Genomic DNA, 14,669 nt, shown 5'->3' on the forward strand with positions numbered 1-14,669 from the left:
TGATAAACAGCGCACTTCTTTCTGTATGTTGCAAAAGCGTTACATGGTCGCTGCCCATATCATTGCATAGTGCAGAAAATACACAAGAGTTCAGGGGCCTCGCTTTAACAAAGTTAACCATTTTCACTGTAGTGTCCAAAACATATTTCAAGCTGTCAGGCATTCCCTTGGCAGCAAGAGACTCTCGGTGGATGCTGCAGTGTACCCAAGTGGTGTCTGGAGCAACTGCTTGCACGTGACATTACCACTCCACTATGTCTCCCTGTCATGGCTTTTGCGCCATCAGCCCAGATACCAACATGAGCAGCAGCTACGTATTGCTACATACGGACCGTTAGTAGAATTCATGCGTGTAATGAACACAAGGGGAGACAGAGAGCTGGTTTCAAGCGCAGGAGGTGTTTATTGTAATGAACCACAGGATGAGGCAGGTAGCTGGGTCCAGGGGCAGGCAGAAGGTCATACACAGGAGGAGGCAGGTAGCTGGGTCCAGGGGCAGGCAGAAGGTCATACACAGGAGGAGGCAGGTAGCTGGGTCCAGGGGCAGGCAGAAGGTCATACACAGGGGGTCCAAAAGGGCAACAGCACAGGCAGGGAAAAGGCTAGTAACGTAGTCCGGGAGATCAGGCAATAGTTAGATAACAGGAAATCAGATCGGCTAAAGTACAGGCAGGGAAGCATAAACTATCATACAGGGGAGGCGTGAATTACGGAAAACCCAGCGCTCCAAAGACGTGTGTCACAAAACAAACAATACCTCACAGTGATGGGATGCAAAGAACTGAACTAAATAGTGTGTGATAATGACGTACAGGTGTGTGAACAGGTAATTAGAATTCAGGTGATTGGGATCTGGAGTATGAGCTGCGTTCAGGGGATCTATGTGTTTGAGAGTGTGAGCTGGAAAGTGGGCTGGAAAGTGGGCTGGAAAGTGAGCTGCGTTCAGGGGATCTACATGTTTGAGGGTGTGAGTTGGAAGCAGACGTTACACCGCGAGTAACGGTTAATGTGATTGGATATTTTTGACTAGGCTACGTGCATTTGACATTGTGTCATGTTTTGTCATTGGTTATCATGTCTTGTCTCTGTGCTTCCCTTCTATTTGTTTCCCTCTGCTGGTCTTATTAGGTTCTTTCCCTCTTTCTATCCCTCTCTCCCTCTCTCGCTCTCTCTCCTTATCGTTCCGTTCCTGCTCCCAGCTGTTCCTCATTTACTCTTTTCACACCTGTCCCCTATTTTGCCCTCTGATTAGAGCCACTATTTCTCCCTCTGTTTTCCGCTTCTGTCCTTGTCGGATCCTTGTATGATGTTCGCTGTTCTGTGTCCTTGTCTCGCCCTGTCGTGTTTTATCTTCTTCAGATGCTGCGTATGAGCAGGTGTCTTAGTCTGCTACGGTCGGTGCCTTCCCGAAGCAACCTGCAGTCTATGGTCGAGTCTCCAGTCAGTCCTCGCAACTACGAGTGGATTTCAGTTTTTCCTGTTTTGTTTTCTCCTTGATATATCCAGGATTATTACTTTTGTCATATACTGGAATAAAGACTCTGTTTTCGTTAAGTCGCTTTTGGGTCCTCATTCACCATCATAACAGAAGGATCCGACCAAGAATGGACCCAGCGACTACGGATTCTCGTAACACTGCCGTCGAGATCCAGGGAGCAATGCTCGGCAGACACGAGCAGGAATTGTCTGCTGCTCGTCATGCCGTTGAGACCCTGGCCGCTCAGGTTTCCGACCTCTCAGGACAGTTTCAGAGTCTTCGTCTCGTGCCACCAGCTACTTCCTGGTCTTCCGAGTCTCCGGAACCCAGGGTTAATAACCCACCATGTTACTCTGGGCAGCCCACTGAGTGCCGCTCCTTTCTCACCCAGTGTGATATTGTGTTCTCTCTCCAACCCAACACATACTCAAGAGAGAGAGCTTGGATTGCTTACGTCATTTCACTCCTTACTGGTCGGGCTCGAGAGTGGGGCACAGCTATCTGGGAGGCAAGGGCTGAGTGTTCTAACAATTACCTGAACTTTAAAGAGGAGATGATACAGGTTTTTGATCGTTCAGTTTTTGGTAGGGAGGCTTCTAGGGCCCTGGCTTCCCTATGTCAAGGTGATCGATATAACGGATTACTCTATAGAGTTTCGCACTCTTGCTGCCTCTAGTGACTGGAACGAGCCGGCATGGCTCGCTCGTTTTCTGGAGGGACTCCACGCTGAGGTTAAGGATGAGATTCTCTCCCGGGAGGTTCCTTCCAGTGTGGACTCTTTGATTGCACTCGCCATCCGCATAGAACGACGGGTAGATCTTCGTCACCGAGCTCGTGGAAGAGAGCTCGCGTTAACGGTGTTCCCCCTCTCCGCATCGCAACCATCTCCTTCCTCCGGCTCAGAGACTGAGCCCATGCTGCTGGGAGGTATTCGCATCTCGACTAAGGAGAGGGAACGGAGGATCACCAACCGCCTTTGCCTCTATTGCGGATCTGCTGGACATTTTGTCAATTCATGTCCAGTAAAAGCCAGAGCTCATCAGTAAGCGGAGGGCTACTGGTGAGCGCTACTACTCAGGTCTCTCCATCAAGATCCTGTACTACCATGTTGGTCCATCTACGCTGGACCGGTTCGGCTGCTTCATGCAGTGCCTTGATAGACTCTGGGGCTGAGGGTTGTTTTATGGACGAAGCATGGGCTCGGAAACATGACATTCCTCTCAGACAGTTAGGGAAGCCCACGCCCATGTTCGCCTAAGATGGTAGTCTTCTCCCCAGTATCAGATATGAGACACTACCTTTAACCCTCACAGTATCTGGTAACCACAGTGAGACCATTTCCTTTTTGATTTTCCGTTCACCTTTTACACCTGTTGTTTTGGGTCATCCCTGGCTAGTATGTCATAATCCTTCTATTAATTGGTCTAGTAATTCTATCCTATCCTGGAACGTTTCTTGTCATGTGAAGTGTTTAATGTCTGCTATCCCTCCTGTTTCTTCTGTCCCCTCTTCTCAGGAGGAGCCTGGTGATTTGACAGGAGTGCCGGAGGAATATCATGATCTGCGCACGGTCTTCAGTCGGTCCAGAGCCAACTCCCTTCCTCCTCACCGGTCGTATGATTGTAGTATTGATCTCCTTCCGGGGACCACTCCCCCTCGGGGTAGACTATATTCTCTGTCGGCTCCCGAACGTAAGGCTCTCGAGGATTATTTGTCTGTTCTCTCGACGCCGGCACCGTAGTGCCTTCTTCCTCTCCCGCCGGAGCGGGGTTTTTTTTTTGTTAAGAAGAAGGACGGTACTCTGCGCCCCTGCGTGGATTATCGAGGGCTGAATGACATAACGGTTAAGAATCGTTATCCGCTTCCCCTTATGTCGTCAGCCTTCGAGATTCTGCAGGGAGCCAGGTTCTTTACTAAGTTGGACCTTCGTAACGCTTACCATCTCGTGCGCATCAGAGAGGGGGACGAGTGGAAAACGGAGTTTAACACTCCGTTAGGGCATTTTGAGTACCGGGTTCTGCCGTTCGGTCTCGCTAATGCTCCAGCTGTTTTTCAGGCATTAGTTAATGATGTACTGAGAGACATGCTGAACATCTTTGTTTTTGTCTACCTTGACGATATCCTGATTTTTTCACCGTCACTCGAGATTCATGTTCAGCACGTTCGACGTGTACTCCAACGCCTTTTAGAGAATTGTCTCTACGTGAAGGCTGAGAAGTGCGCCTTTCATGTCTCCTCTGTCACATTTCTCGGTTCTGTTATTTCCGCTGAAGGCATTCAGATGGATCCCGCTAAGGTCCAGGCTGTCAGTGATTGGCCCGTTCCTAGGTCACGTGTCGAGTTGCAGCGCTTTCTAGGTTTCGCTAATTTCTATCGGCGTTTCATTCGTAATTTCGGTCAAGTTGCTGCCCCTCTCACAGCTCTTACTTCTGTCAAGACGTGCTTTAAGTGGTCCGGTTCCGCCCAGGGAGCTTTTGATCTCCTCAAGAAGCGTTTTACGTCCGCTCCTATCCTTGTTACTCCTGACGTCACTAAACAATTCATTGTCGAGGTTGACGCTTCAGAGGTGGGCGTGGGAGCCATTCTATCCCAGCGCTTCCAGTCTGACGATAAGGTCCATCCTTGCACTTATTTTTCTCATCGCCTGTCGCCATCGGAACGCAACTATGATGTGGGTAACCGCGAACTGCTCGCCATCCGCTTAGCCCTAGGCGAATGGCGACAGGGGTTGGAGGGGGCGACCGTTCCTTTTGTCGTTTGGACTGACCATAAGAACCTTGAGTACATCCGTTCTGCCAAACGACTTAATGCACGTCAAGCTCGTTGGGTGTTGTTTTTCGCTCGTTTCGAGTTCGTGATTTCTTATCGCCCGGGTAATAAGAACACCAAGCCTGATGCCTTATCCCGTCTCTTTAGTTCTTCTGTGGCTTCTACCGATCCCGAGGGGATTCTTCCTGATGGGCGTGTTGTCGGGTTGACTGTCTGGGGAATTGAGAGACAGGTTAAGCAAGCACTCACTCACACTGCGTCGTCGCGCACTTGTCCTAGTAACCTTCTTTTCGTTCCTGTTTCTACTCGTCTGGCTGTTCTTCAGTGGGCTCACTCTGCCAAGTTAGCTGGCCACCCCGGCGTTCGGGGTACACTTGCTTCTATTCGCCAGCGGTTTTGGTGGCCTACTCAGGAGCGTGACACGCGCCGTTTCGTGGCTGCTTGTTCGGACTGCGCGCAGACTAAGTCAGGTAACTCTCCTCCTGCCGGTCGTCTCAGACCGCTTCCCATTCCTTCTCGACCATGGTCTCACATCGCCTTAGACTTCATTACCGGTCTGCCTTCGTCTGCGGGGAAGACTGTGATTCTTACGGTTGTCGATAGGTTCTCTAAGGCGGCACATTTCATTCCCCTCGCTAAGCTTCCTTCCGCTAAGGAGACGGCACAAATCATCATTGAGAATGTGTTCAGAATCATGGCCTCCCGTTAGACGCCGTTTCAGACAGAGGTCCGCAATTCACGTCACAGTTTTGGAGGGAATTCTGTCGTTTGATTGGTGCTTCCGTCAGTCTCTCTTCCGGTTTTCATCCCCAGTCTAACGGTCAAGCAGAAAGGGCCAATCAGACGATTGGTCGCATATTACGCAGCCTTTCTTTTAGAAACCCTGCGTCTTGGGCAGAACAGCTCCCCTGGGCAGAATACGCTCACAACTCGCTTCCTTCGTCTGCTACCGAGCTATCTCCGTTTCAGAGTAGTCTGGGGTACCAGCCTCCTCTGTTCTCGTCCCAGCTCGCCGAGTCCAGCGTTCCCTCCGCTCAGGCGTTTGTCCAACGTTGTGAGCGCACCTGGAGGAGGGTGAGGTCTGCACTTTGCCGTTACAGGGCGCAGACTGCGAGAGCCGCCAATAAACGTAGGATTAAGAGTCCTAGGTATTGTCGCGGCCAGAGAGTGTGGCTTTCCACTCGTAACCTTCCCCTTACGACAGCTTCTCGCAAGTTGACTCCGCGGTTCATTGGTCCGTTCCGTGTCTCCCAGGTCATCTTCGTCGCGTCCACGCTGTCTTCCATGTCTCCTGTGTCAAGCCCTTTCTTCGCGCCCCCGTTCGTCTTCCCTCCCCCCCCCGTCCTTGTCGAGGGCGCACCTATTTACAAGGTACGAAAGATCATGGACATGCGTTCTCGGGGACGTGGTCACCAGTACTTAGTGGATTGGGAGGGTTACGGTCCTGAGGAGAGGAGTTGGGTTCCATCTCGGGACATGCTGGACCGTTCGCTGATTGATGATTTCCTCCGTTGCCGCCAGGGTTCCTCCTCGAGTGCGCCAGGAGGCGCTCGGTGAGTGGGGGTGTACTGTCATGTTTTGTCATTGGTTATCATGTCTTGTCTCTGTGCTTCCCTTCTATTCGTTTCCCTCTGCTGGTCTTATTAGGTTCTTTCCCTCTTTCTATCCCTCTCTCCCTCTCTCGCTCTCTCTCCTTATCGTTCCGTTCCTGCTCCCAGCTGTTCCTCATTTACTCTTTTCACACCTGTCCCCTATTTTGCCCTCTGATTAGAGCCACTATTTCTCCCTCTGTTTTCCGCTTCTGTCCTTGTCGGATCCTTGTATGATGTTCGCTGTTCTGTGTCCTTGTCTCGCCCTGTCGTGTTTTATCTTCTTCAGATGCTGCGTATGAGCAGGTGTCTTAGTCTGCTACGGTCGGTGCCTTCCCGAAGCAACCTGCAGTCTATGGTCGAGTCTCCAGTCAGTCCTCGCAACTACGAGTGGATTTCAGTTTTTCCTGTTTTGTTTTCTCCTTGATATATCCAGGATTATTACTTTTGTCATATACTGGAATAAAGACTCTGTTTTCGTTAAGTCGTTTTTGGGTCCTCATTCACCAGCATAACACATTGTGTTGTTATTTCGTTAAAGAAATATGTCACCCAAATGTATAGCCCCGTTGGAAAATATAAATGGACCGTTTGAAAATGTGAAGATAACGGCAGTTTGGGAATACCTGCTCTAAGCCAATATGTATTCCATATACAATGATTCGCATTGGGGCATTTATTTAACCTTGGAATATGTTTTAAACCTCAAATGTAATGCAAATGTCACATAAACATGAACAAATATGAATAATTTAATGTTTAGACAATAACTGTTCATATATCATGAAAAAATATAGGTTATTGACACTTCTCTACTATTACGCGGGGGGACTTTTACATAGAACATTTCTGAAATTTCGTGACCTGGAAGTACTTTTTTGGTGTTGCTGACGAGACGCTGATCATGTGATGAGTTCGCAAATCAAATACCTACTTGTGGAGCCACAAGACAGCAAAAAAACAAATAAATTAACCTTTATTTATAATAATTTAAATTAGTTTGTAGCTCCCTCAATCGTTATTTCTAATAATTTCGGTGACTTTACAGCAATTTCTAGCTACCCAAAATGTTGCTTGTTAGCAGGCTCATCTAACAAAAAATCCGACTAGATGTCTCATATTCATGTCATGAGATTTGTAAATTAAAGAGGATTATAATGATATGAATCGAATGGTGTTCCTTATCTTCCCATTTAGAGTTTCTGGCACAGGACAGAAATGCCCTTATCCAGATGGTGTGACAAAGGCAAAGTTTTTTTGTTGTTACTTTTAAGTTTGTAACCAACATGCAGCAGCTCCAGAGTGGCAAGAACCATTCGCCTGCCAGCTCAGGGATAAGCTATACTATTCACAGCCCTGTGCAATGTCAATTGTAGACTGAACAAAAATATATGTCCCATGTTTCATGAGCTGAAATAAAAGATCCCAAAAATTGTTCATACGCACAAAAAGCTTAATTTTCTCAAATGTTGTGCACAAATTTGTATTCATCCCTATTAGTGAACATTTCTCCTTTGTCAAGAGAATCAATCCACCTGACAGGTGTGGCATATCAAGAAGCTGAATAAACAGCCTGACCACTACACAGGTTCACCTTGTGCTGGGGACAATAAAAGGCAAGTCTAAAATGTGTAGTTTTGTCTGACTGCAGGAATGTCTACCAGTGCTGTTGCCAGAGAATTTCATGTTAATTTCTCTACCATCTCTACAATGTAATTTTATAAAATTTGGCAGTACGTCCAACTGACCTCACAAATGCAGACCACTTGTTACCACGCCAACCCAGGACCTCCACATCTAGCTTCTTCACCTGCGGGATCATCTGAGGCCAGCCACCCAGACAGCTGATGAAACTGTGGGTTTGCGCAACCAAAGAATTTCTAAAGAAACTGTCAGAAACTGTCTCAGAGTAGCTAATCTGCGTGCTCGTCATCCTCACCAAGGTCTTGACCTGACTACAGTTCTGCGTCATAACCGACTTCAGTGGGCAAATGCTCACATTCGATGACCTCTGGCACGCTGGAGGAGTGTGCTCTTCACAGATGAATCCCGGATTCAACTGTACCAGGCAGATGACAGACAGCATGTATGGAGTCATGTGGGCGAGCGGTTTGCTGTAGTCAACGTTGTGAATAGAGTGCCCAATGGTGGCGGTGGGGTTATGCTATGAGCAGGCATAAGCTACAGTTAACGAATACAATTGCTTTTTATAGATAGCAATTTGAATGCACAGAGATACCGTGACAAGATCCCGAGGCCCATTGTCGTGCCATTCATCCGCCACCATAACCTAATGTTACAGTTTGATAATGCATGGCCCCATGTCACAGAGATCTGTACACAATTCCTGGAAGCTGAACATGTCCCAGTTCTTCCATGGCCTACATACTCAACAGACATGTCACCAATTGAGCATGTTTGGGATGCTCTGGATCGACGTGTACGACAGCATGTTCCAGTTTCCGCCAATATCCAGCAACTTCACACAGCCATTGAAGAGGAGTGGGACAACATTCCACAGGCCAAAATCAACAGCCTGATCAAGTCTATGTGAAGGAGATGTCGCGCTGCATGAGGCAAAAGGTGGCCACATCAGATATTGACTGGTTTTCTGATCCCCACCCATACCTTCTTTTTATTTGTGACCAACAGATGCATATCTGTTTTCCCAGTCATGTGAAATCCATAGATTAGGGCCTAATTTATTTATTTCAATTGACTGATTCCTGATTACAAGCAAAAATTTAAGCAGGAAGCACCAGTGACTATATCAATAAAAAAAGTGGTCAGATGAAGCAGATGCTAAGCTACAGGACTGTTTTGCTAGAACAGACTGGAACATGTTCTTGGATTCCACCAATGACATTGAGGAGTACACCACATCTGTCATTGGCTTCATCAATAAATGCATCAATGACGTCGTCCCCACAGTGACCGTACGTACATACCCCAACCAGAAGCCATGGATTACAGGCAGCATCCACACTGAGCTAAAAGCTAGAGCTGCCGCTTTCAAGGAGCGGAACCCTAACCTGGAAGCTTATAAGAAATCCCGCTATGCCCTCCGATGAACCTTCAAACAGGCAAAGAGTCAATACAGGACTAAGATCGAGTCATACTACACCGGCTCTGATGCTCATCGGATGTGGCAGGGTCTGCAAAGCCGAGAGCTGCCCAGTGACACAAGTCTACCGGACAAGCTAAACTACTTATATGCTCGCTTCGACGCAAATAACAGTGAAACATGCATGAGAGCACCAGCTGTACCGGAAGACTGTGTGATCACACTCTCCGCAGCCGATGTGAGTAAGACCATTAGACAGGTCTTACTCAGGGCCAGACGGATTACCAGGACGTGTACTGCGAGCATGCGCTGACCAACTAGCAAATATCTTCACTGACATTTTCAACCTCTCCCTGTCCGAGTCTGTAATACCAACATGTTTTAGCAGACCACCATAGTGTCTGTGCCCAAGAACACTAAGGTAACCTGCCTAAATGACTACCTACCCGAAGCACTCATGTCTGTAGCCATGACGTGCTTTGAAAGCTGGTCATGGCTCACATCAACACCATCATCCCGGAAAACCTAGTCCCACTCCAATTTGCATACCGCGCCAATAGATCCACAGATGATGCAGTATCTATTGCACTCCACACTGCCCTTTCCCACCTGGACAAATGGAACACCCTTGTGAGAATGCTATTCATTGACTACAGCTCAGCGTTCAACACCATAGTGCCCTCAAAACTCATCAATAAGCTAAGGATCCTGGGACTAAACCCATCCTTCTGCAACTGGATCCTGGACTTCCTGACGGGCCGTCCCAGGTGGTAAGGGTAGGTAACAACACATCCGCCATGCTGATCCTCAACACAGGGGCCCCTCAGGGGTAGGTGCTCAGCCCCCTCCTGTACTCCCTGTTCACTTATGACTGCACGGCCAGGCACGACTCCAACACCATCATGAAATTTGCCGATGACACAACAGAGGTAGTAGGCCTGATCACCAACAACAATGAGACAGCCTATAGGGAGGAGGTCAGAGATCAGGCCGTGTGGTGCCAGGACAACAACCTCTCCCTCAGCGTGATCAAGACAAAGGAGATGATTGTGGACTACAGGAAAAAGAGGACCGAGCACGCCCCCATTCTCATCGACGGGGCTGTAGTGGAGCAGGTTGAGAGCTTCAAGTTCCTTGGTGTCCACATCATAACAAACTAACATGGTCAAAGCACACCATGACAGTCATGAAGCAGACACGACAAAACCTATTCTCCCTCAGGAGACTGAAAAGATTTGGCATGGGGCCTCAGATCTTCAAAAGGTTCTACAGCTGAACCATTGAGAGCATCCTGACTGGTTGCATCACTGCCTGGTATGGCAACTGCTTGGCCTCTGACCGCAAGGCACTACAGAGGGTAGTGCGAATGGCCCAGTACATCACTGGGGCCAAGCTTCCTGCCATGCAGGACCTCTATACCAGAGGAAGACCCTAAAACGTGTCTGACTCCAGCCACCCTAGTCAGACTGTTCTCTGCTACCACACGGAAAGCAGTACCTGAGCAGCAAGTCTAGGTCCAATAGGCTTCTAAACAGCTTCTACCCCCAAGTCATAAGACTACTGAACATCTAGTCAAATGGCTACCCAGACTATTTGAAATCCCACCCTCCACACCACTGCCACTCTCTGTTGTCATCTATGCATAGTCACTTTAATTAACTCTACCTACATGTACACACTACCTCATCTAACCGGTGCCCCCGGCACATTGACTCTGTACCGGCACCCCCCTGTATATATTGTTATTTTTTACTGCTGCTCTTTAATTACTTGTTTTATTTACCTCTTATTCATATCCGTATCTTTTGAAACTGCATTGTTGGTTAGGGGCTCGTAAGTAAGCATTTCACTGTAAGGTCTACACCTGTTGTATTCGGCGCATTTGAACTGTCTGGGAATGAGATTAGGTGTAATGTGACTAACATGACTTCCCTTTAGAGAGTATGCCGTCCTTCAGCATAACAGTTCACCCTTTATAAAGCACATGTTTATATCATATTCAACATGGTGGGTTATGTCACATTTGACATAGGGGATTATGTCGCACACGTATGCCACATTTATGAACCCTTTATAAAGCATGACATATGATTATAGATTCTTTGTAACACTTATGTAGTCCTTATGAAAGTATTATGAATGCTTTGTGAAGCCTTTATAAGCTGAACGTCATTTAAAGCGGGACCAAGATATGTGCATATTGTACAGAAAAACACATTTGAGAATGTCTATAGGAGCTGGACCAGGTTATTCAGTGGCTCCTTTAATTACGGTGGTTTGCGTTTTGTGTGGCTGTCAACTACAACGTAAAAGGTTATTTTCTTTTCCCTTGGCTCTAATCTGCTTGTCTATGCTTATGTATTTAATAAGTCCTTTTACAGTATGTGATGTGAACGCCTTGTACAAACACTGCGCCAACTGCTTCCAGATGTCCAAACAAAGGCCAGTGTTCCCCTGGGACTCTCCTCTCTGCTATACGATAGCAATTAGGCCACTCAATTATATGGAGGCTTCTGGAGGAATAGCATGTTGCTGCATTAAAAAGCAAACCTCGATTGTTAGCAAGACTCTGGTAGAACGTGCAAAAGGGTGGTGGGGACTCCTTTGAGGTTTGTCCCCTTGACCAGAATCCTTTCTGGTGCCTGACAGTATCGTAATGATAGCTATAAAAGTACCAGAGGTTATTAGAAGGTTGATAGTAAGTGTAGCGTGGCGGTTAAGAGCTTTGGGGCAGTAACCAAAAGGTTGCTGGTTCAATTCCCTGAGCTGACTAGGTGCAAAAACTGTTGATCTGTCCTTGAGCAAGGCACTTAACCCTAATTTATCCTGTAAATTGCTCTGGATAAGAGTGTCTGCTAAATTACTAAACTGTAAAATATGTATGTCTAGTGGAAAGCAATAGATTGAGCTTTTCAGGACTTTAAAATGCTTCATGATTGTCATTATCTCATTGCTTCAGAGGTCAAAGCAGAATGTTTAATATGTTGAAATTCACCCATACGTACATTGGCACTGTTGAGCCTGACATACATACATTGGCACTGTTGAGCCTGACATACATACATTGGCACTGTTTAGCCTGACATACGTACATTGGCACTGTTGAGCCTGACATACGTACATTGGCACTGTTGAGCCTGACATACATACATTGGCACTGTTGAGCCTGACATACATACATTGGCACTGTTGAGCCTGACATACGTACATTGGCACTGTTGAGCCTGACATACATACATTGGCACTGTTGAGTCTGAATAAAAGGGAAACTTTGCCATGGCCAAATGCAGAAACCTGTCATGCAGCCACTGTGTTTAATGTCCCGAGGAGGCCCAGCCAAGATTCACAACTCAAACCAGTCAAGGCTGGAAAACATTTAGCAAGGATTCTGTTAGCCTTGCTTGAGCCATAAAAAGCAGCACTAAAGTCGAAGGCAGAAGAAATGTTCAACTAAAAGTTGATCCTCTTGGACCATTTTTGTAATCGTTTGATTTAGGGCCTGTTTCTTTCCGTTGGACGTACTGGTCTAAATGAGAGCAGACGAGTAACCCCTCTGCTTCACTGATGTTGATAATGCATCCCATCCCAGCCGCAAGTTCTGGATCTCCAGGCCTTCCCTTGCTGTATCCTCATGCTCTGTGGTTGAGGGCTAGCCCAACGCGTGACAAGTCAAAATTTGCCATGGACTCCTGGCTCAGATGTTGCTCTAAATGGGTCTATTCGTGAACGCATCTATTTCAAGCTGTCTCCTGTCTTCTCTCTGGCCACTGGAGTGCTGCTAACTGCCTGGAAAAGGAGGAAAAGCGAGGATTTCTCTTTTTCCTCCTCAGTGGGAACAATTTAATACTGAAGTCAACCAGGAATTAAAAACAAGAATGAAAGAAACTGGAAAATTCCAAGACTAAAATAAGACTAAAATGACTTCTAGTACAAACTGTAAGAGAGTATCAAGTCCTACCGCCAATCACGTGCTTAAAAAAAAGTGTGTTCTGAGAAATGTTTTTAATTCTTTACTTTAAATGAGCATCCTATAGCTGTTGTGTCTACTGTAGTGGCCTTGTGAGTGAAGTATGATTTTCTATCTATCGTCTAACTTTTATGTTGATCTTTACAGACTGCTGCCATGACACATGGGGAGCAGTGTGATTGACTCACACCTATGGTGAGAAATTGTAACCACTGTAACGTCGTTATCTCTCCATGCAATCAAGTTTTGCAGTTGCTTTTGGTCAGAAGGTTACATAAATACAATTTGCACAAATATACATGAAAAAGTCATTGTGACTCCGCAATCAAGCTATCTGCAATCACCAACAATATACAAGCCATCATGAAATGAGTTTATGGCGCGGATTTTCACTGTAGGGTGCTGATGGTCTTGTTACGATGATTATCATGCAATTATAAAAATGGATTTAACCCTTAATGTTGCCTAAAATTGCTTATATTTGAAGGGAAAGGCATCATCAAACTATACTCATACCATATATCTAAAGGGTTTTCACATGCAGTTAACCCCAGAATGAGTAATCAGAGACTGGGAATTGATTGTGTGCCTCTCTCAAAGTCAATAGGCTCAATTTAAACAGAGAAACAGCCTATGGATTGGTTTCCAGGACAAACATCTACTTTCAAAGGTCTTTTTGATCTTACAAAATGACCAAGTCGCAGATTTATGTCGATATCAAAGGAATCCGTTTTATTGGCCGAAGATCTGTGCATTCCCAGCCCGGTTATTTGGATGGTTGGAAACCTGATAATGAATATAAAATGAGAAAAATCACAAAAAAATAATGTATTACATCACTGTGCTGGAACCATTTAAGCTGTCAGTGCTGTCATTCAAAATGAGTAATCTACCTCTTACTGTAGGGCAGTTTTGCATTTATACATATACATGCAGATTTCAAAGTTGTAATATAATGCAAAGCCCAGTTAATCAATCCATTCTGGCATGGTTCAGACTTGGACGCAAGCCCAGCACATGTACCAACTAAATTAAACAAGCCATTTCCTACAATACACAGGATCCAGGGGAAAGACTGACCCAATATAAATACCTCTGCACTTTGGAGGTTCTTTGGGACAAAAATAGACACCCTGAACTCTGGAACAGAAAGCTTAAATATGCTGAATACTATTTAAGCTACCAGGCAAGAAACTCTTTATACCCCCTGTTCAGCAATTTGAGGGGATGGCTGCGTTGACCTCATTTAATTTCCTCCAATGATTTGCCTTCATGGACACCAATATTGCCATCCCATACTGGGGTACTGTCTTAGCAGTGAGGGAAAGATGGGTATTCTTTCCCTCGTTGAGGTCAGGGTTATGCGAAGATTAACATTAGGATTATTACCAAATCCGGGGTAGGGTTATGTCAAGATTAGGGTTAAGGTTATGTCAAGATTAGGGTAAATGTTATGTCAAATCAGGGTAAATGTTATGCCAAATCAGGGTTAGGGTTAATGTTCTGGTTAGGGTTAGGGTTAATGTTCTGGTTAGGGTTAGGGTTAATGTTCTGGTTAGGGTTAGGGTTAATGTTCTGGTTAGGGTTAATGTTCTGGTTAGGGTTAGGGTTAATGTTCTGGTTAGGGTTAGGGTTAATGTTCTGGTTAGGGTTAGGGTTAATGTTCTGGTTAAATGTTCTGGTTAGGGTTAGGGTTAATGTTCTGGTTAGGGTTAGGGTTAATGTTCTGGTTAGGGTTAGGGTTAATGTTCTGGTTAGGGTTAGGGTTAATGTTCTGGTTAGGGTTAGGGTTAATGTTCTGGT

The sequence above is a fragment of the Oncorhynchus gorbuscha genome, linkage group LG06, assembly GCF_021184085.1.
Source record: "Oncorhynchus gorbuscha isolate QuinsamMale2020 ecotype Even-year linkage group LG06, OgorEven_v1.0, whole genome shotgun sequence".
Classification (NCBI taxonomy): Eukaryota; Metazoa; Chordata; class Actinopteri; order Salmoniformes; family Salmonidae; genus Oncorhynchus; species Oncorhynchus gorbuscha.